A 6,000-nucleotide genomic window follows, 5' to 3' on the forward strand; every position below is an offset into this window, starting at 1 on the left:
TTTGAATGACTCGGTTTATTGTATGTGTCATCAGCTTTTTGGGATGGGATCTTTGATTCACACTTAGATAAATTGTTAGATTTTTTTTTATGATCCCCAAAGATTTTTTATGATCCCCAAAGACCCCTTCATTTTTATTCTGGGAAGTTGTGATGTTATCTACCCTGTTTGTTATGGGATGTATTTGGTCTCCTTCTGGCAGTTAATCATTTACTAACACATGACCCCTTCAATATAGCTTGGATTTTTGTTGTTGAAAAATAAGTAGTGCCCTCTCAGGTTTTTTTTTTATATCCTTTAGACTTTTTCCAACTTTTTTATATTGAAACGTCAATTAGAAAAATACATGCAGGAAAAACATGTATTAATATATACTATATATTATTATATAAGGAAGTCATTTTAAAGTAGAATACAAAGACAATGGCGATTTTAATAAAAGTATGGATGTATGTATATACTGTATGCAGAGATTGCTACATCATTTGGAATATATTAGATAAGAAATGGGATTTTAATAAAACCAGGAAAGAATCAAAAAGCAGGAAATGAAAAATATCCAGGATTATGGTTCTCAAAAAACAGAAATAAACAAGAATGTTCTCTCTCTAAATGTGTGCCTCTAGAGGATATTTCATTCCATATAAACATTACTTTGATTTCATTGAGATGTTAAACAGACTCAGTTTCATGTAACCTCAGTCTGACCAACCCAGTCCGTTGCAAACACACCTGGTGATATAAAGCTGGTTCTCGTCTCACCGGGTCAATCACCATGATAACTTCCCGCCACAGTGTTTTTGCCGCTACGTCACCTGTTCCCCTTTCTGCTGTGACCTGGGTTTCACTGCTTTAACGTTAAATGTATTGTGATTAGAAATTAAGATCAGCGCCATCTGTCAGAAAATCCGTTACTACCTTTTCTTTACATGTTGTTTTCAGTCTGAATTTGAATACATTATTATGAAATTACCCTAAACTTGAGATGCTAATCGAGTATCATATTTCTGTATAATGACAGAAGTGTGGATGTATTATGACACTACATGAACCCTGCCTCCTCATCTCTAGTCGGAGGCCAACCCATGCCCATGAAGTCCAGTCGGTGGTCCGACTGTCCCACAGCCCTGATCTACAGTCGGTGGTCCGGCTGTCCCACACCCCTGATCTACAGCCGGTGGTCCGACTGTCCCACACCCCTGATCTACAGTCGGTGGTCCGGCTGTCCCACATCCTGAACCTCAGTCAGAGTCCGGCTGTCCCACGCCCCTGAACCTCAGTCGGAGTCCGGCTGTCCCACGCCCCTGAACCTCAGTCGGGTGTTCAGCTGTCCCACGCCCCTGAACCTCAGTCGGGTGTTCAGCTGTCCCAAGCCCTGAACCTCGGTCGGGTATCCAGCTGTCCCACGCCCCTGAACCTCAGTCAGAGTCCGGCTGTCCCACATCCTGAACCTCAGTCCGATTCCGGCTGTCCCACGCCCCTGAACCTCAGTCGGGTGTTCAGCTGTCCCACACCCTGAACCTCAGTCGGAGTCTGGCTGTCCCACACGCTGAACCTCATTCGGCGGCTGATGTGACCTACGCTCCGGGTCGTCCCCCTGAGCGGCTGCGCCTATCTGCCTGGCCTTCGGGTTGTCCTCCAGAGTCCCCCAGCAAAGCCATGCCCAGTTTTCCAGTGACTCAAGTTCTGTCCTTGGAAATCCCTTTTCCCCCTAACCTATTGTATGTATGTTAGTAAGTAAGCATATTATCTATAGGCATGATCATTCTGTTGCCAGACAGAAAATATCTTTATCACACTTTCACTTGATAAGCTTAATGGTTTTCTGCTGCACTGGACGATACTGTACATGGGGGATGGGCTTAACGTTCACACATGTCAGCCTCGACTAAAGAGTTATGTTCTCTATATGAAACGGGTAGCTCAAATCAAGCAATCTGATTGGTTCATAGCTGTGGATAGTGAGCGTATACAATGGCTATGACGTTGAATCAGTTTGCACAGGTCCGTATCCCTCCACGACTGAGGAGGAAACGACCTCGGTAGACGTGAGTAGCGACCATAGGTAGCGACGGAGTGAAGAATTTACGAGAGCTCAAAGCACACGGTGAGATTGAATGATGTTTTTTTGCCTTCGAACTTTAATTGCCGGCTAACTCAGCTCCCATCTCATAGCCTTTTTTCTGAGGAACACTACAGTGTGTTGCATAGCAACCGCCGTGCACTGTGCAGGCAGCCAGGAGGGACGACTTTTTTGTATTTGTTAGAAAAACAAATTTTTATGATGATATAAAATAATCTAATTGTAGTGTGTCTATAACTTTCATTCCAACATACTTGTAACCATCTTATAAAAGGTTGGCAGACAACGTCTCTTAACTGTGGTCAACTGAGACCTGTTGCGTCTAATGCTTGACTCATGAAGGAGAATCTCCTCAGACTTGGAGGTTTATGTACTGTAGTGTGACACTAAGAACAAAAAAGTTTGCTTGATTGATTTAATAATAGTTTGATCAAAGTCACCTTCTGAAAGTTGTATTCTAATAGCCACCAGTGGGTGTTGGTGTTTGACGTACACGCAGAGTCCTTCCATTCTTGACAAGGAATTGATTTGCCTCGTTACAAATGCTGATAAAGAGTCACATTTATTTAACTAGATAAACGCTGATGAGGCGAGGGCAAGGTTTACGGTGACTGAGGCTTTGGTATTAGTTTTTAGTTTTCAGTCGCTTATCTGGCAATAATATAGTCTCACCTTTGCATTCCAGGGAGATAACAGCTGAGGGCAGTTGTGATAATTTAGGCTTGAAAGGACAAATGGTTAGACCTTCAAAATAAAAGCACGAAACCAAAAAGGAACCACTTTTTGGGAGTGTGTTTGAGCAGAGCATACAAACAACTTTGATGTATTTTTGTCAAATGTAAGTCTGCGGAGTGACAGTGATCGCAGGTTTAGGTCCTTTGCTTTGTATTCACAACCTTGATTCTCAGTAACAACATTGACACGATACTGTAAAAAAACAATACTTCATAATCTTGCACAGAAAAAGTAAAGTATTACCAGAAAAATGTACAATAATTATTGAAAGCAAAAGTACTTATGAATGTGCTAATTTCACTACTTTATAAAGAGTGGGGTAGTAAAACAATTTGTAACTCTGTTATTTTTTGACTTATGAGACAATCTTTAAGAAGAAACAACAACTCAGTTTTAACAATGTAGTCATTTTACACATCAGAAATTACAATTAATCGAATGAAATGGACATATTGCCTCTTCAGTCAGTTGTGGTTGAGTTCATATCAGTTCACACTACAGTAACCTGGGGCTCTACACTCACTGTTAGGTCACTGCTGGCTAAACCACATCTCCACATCTTTTACTCACCCACCCACACACACACACACACACACACACACACACACACACACACACACGGACACACATCTGCACTTCTCTCTTAGTGACAACACTTATTGCCCCTTACACTAACTTCAAATGTCACGTAAGCAGTAAATGCCTAACCCCCAACACTCAGAGCCAAAATATCCCCACTACACACACTCTGTGTTTCCCGTACATTAATTTATTTGTGGCCACCACATTATCAACAGCCACATTTGGTTCATTTTTTTTTTGTATTATTTGAAATTGGCGCAATCATTTCGGTGTAAAGCTTTGTACAGTGCTTTGATTGACTCCTGGCTGTGCTCTCTGTCTCTACCAAAGCACGATTCATTTCACATAGAGTTTTATGTTTATATATCTATCACATTATGCTTGCTTTACTACTTTTGTTCTAACCTCATGTTCCTTTCCAGTTTTCCTGTGTGCTGCATTTCTTTCTCTTTGTTCAACTGTCCCGTAATCTACTACTTATGAGCAACATTTTCTGCTGAATCAATAAAGTATCGCGTGGAGACACATTCTAACGCCAGCTGTGAACAGACAGACTCAAAGCGGCCCACTTGTGATCGTATCAACGAGGATGCGTGTTGACATCAGGTCTGAACCGAGCCTCAGTGAGGCGAGTGAGGAGCTGTGGTGAACCAGGTGAGACATACTGACCTGGTTCAGACAGAAGAGAGCTGGAGGTAGAACGTGAGAGGAACCTGCAGAGTGAAAACGTGAGGAATAGTCAAAGCCATGAACAGATCAACCTCCAAGACCTCCAGCAATAGCCACTTTGTTCCAGAATGATTGAGAAGTTGTTTTTGAATCTCTCATCTCATTTTTAATCGCTTATCCGGGATCGGGTCGCGGGGCAGCAGCTCCAGCAGGGGACCCCAAACTTCCCTTTCCCGGGCCTCATTAACCAGCTCTGACTGGGGTATCTCAGTGTGGAGATCTAATCTCTCCAACTAGTCCTAGATCTTCCCCGAGGCCTCCTCCCAGCTGGACTGGATACGTGGCCTGGAACACCTCCCTAGGGAGGCGTCCAGGCCACGTCCCCAGAGCCAGCTTCTGCCGCCCAGGTCCGGTCCGTTTAGGCCCCTGACCTTCACTGCCACCCGTGTGGCAGCGCACCCGACCCCAGCGGTTCTTCCTGCGAGTGGCGGGCCCACAGGATGGAGAGGGGGGAAGGTGCCACGTAGCATTTTCTGGCTGTGCCCTGCCGACGAGCCCTCCGTCTGGGCCTAGATCCAAGCCCCCGGACTTCCTCCGGGCAGGGTCTCTTTTCCTCTTCCACGTTGTATCATGAGGTCTTGGTGAACCATTCTCAGTCTGGTCCCCCATCTGAGACCACTCTGCTATGGGAGACCCTACCAGGAGAGCCAGGCTCCAGACAACACAGCCCTCAGGTCCATAGGGACAGACAAACCTCTCCACCACGATAAGGTGATGGTTCCCGGAGAGGATGTTTTTTTCATGTAAAAACATATGGTTCATCAACCTTTCAGAAGCTTGTCAGAAATACAAGTCAACGGAAGGAGAATTGTAGGAGGAGAACACTAAAAAAGAAAAGGAGCGGAACAATATTTAAAGGAAGCAAAGATGGAGAACAAAGACAACGAGAAGGTGGAGGCGTGAAGCTAATGGAATCAAAAAAGAGAAGAAGCTTGAAAAGCAGAGGGGCAAGAAAAAGAGGAGCAGGGTTTAGCTTAGCATCTCAGTGCAACTACAAACATAATATAACTTTGGTTTCTTTCTTTTTTTACTATTGTATATACTGTTTTAAGGAATTCAGAGAAATACGGATCCGCACCCTGTTAGGCTAATTTAATGTTTACCATCTGAGTTTAGCCTGTAAGCATGCTTACATTTGTTAAGTCCTTTTGCTAAGAATTTCTGTACCAAATTTGTTGGAAATTCATTAGATGCTGATATTTTCAGTGGTGGAAACGACCAACGGACCATCACTGCCAATCTTTCAGGTTATTAGGGAAACATAGTGGTCTGGTTAAAGCCAAACACAGTGGACAAACAGACCAAAGAGCGAAGCAAACTTTTGGGATTTTAATGATCAACCCTCAACACTGGGCAGTTAAAAGGATTCATGCGTCAGCATGCTGGCTGACCTGCACCTGTTATTATTCAGCAGTTACACGTCCCCAGATATTGATATGAAATACTGTCTGTCTGTCAGATTTGATCCACTCCTGTGTTGGCACGGATCTCTGGCCTTAACCTCGAATTCACACAAAGAGGTTGTAGATGAAGGGCAACGGAGAGACATTGCGACAGACGGCAGAAGAGAGAGCGAAAGTTCATGAGAGCAAAGAAACCGAATGATAATCACTGAGCAGCACTAAACAAACACTTCCCAATAATCAACTGTTCAGTCTGCATGACCTTGAAACTGATATACTGTAGTAACGCTAATGGTGCAGTGAAACAACCATTGTCTGATGCATTTCGTTTGCTGCTGCCTCAACCACCTGGAAGAGACCAGATTTGTGTGCACCGTCATCAATACTAATTATATAATTGTATTTAGGAAAGATCAAAATACCTCTACCTTTATTGTAAACCCTAGCAGTATTTCTCTCCCATGTCCC

The sequence above is a fragment of the Scophthalmus maximus genome, chromosome 5, assembly GCF_022379125.1.
Source record: "Scophthalmus maximus strain ysfricsl-2021 chromosome 5, ASM2237912v1, whole genome shotgun sequence".
Classification (NCBI taxonomy): domain Eukaryota; kingdom Metazoa; phylum Chordata; class Actinopteri; order Pleuronectiformes; family Scophthalmidae; genus Scophthalmus; species Scophthalmus maximus.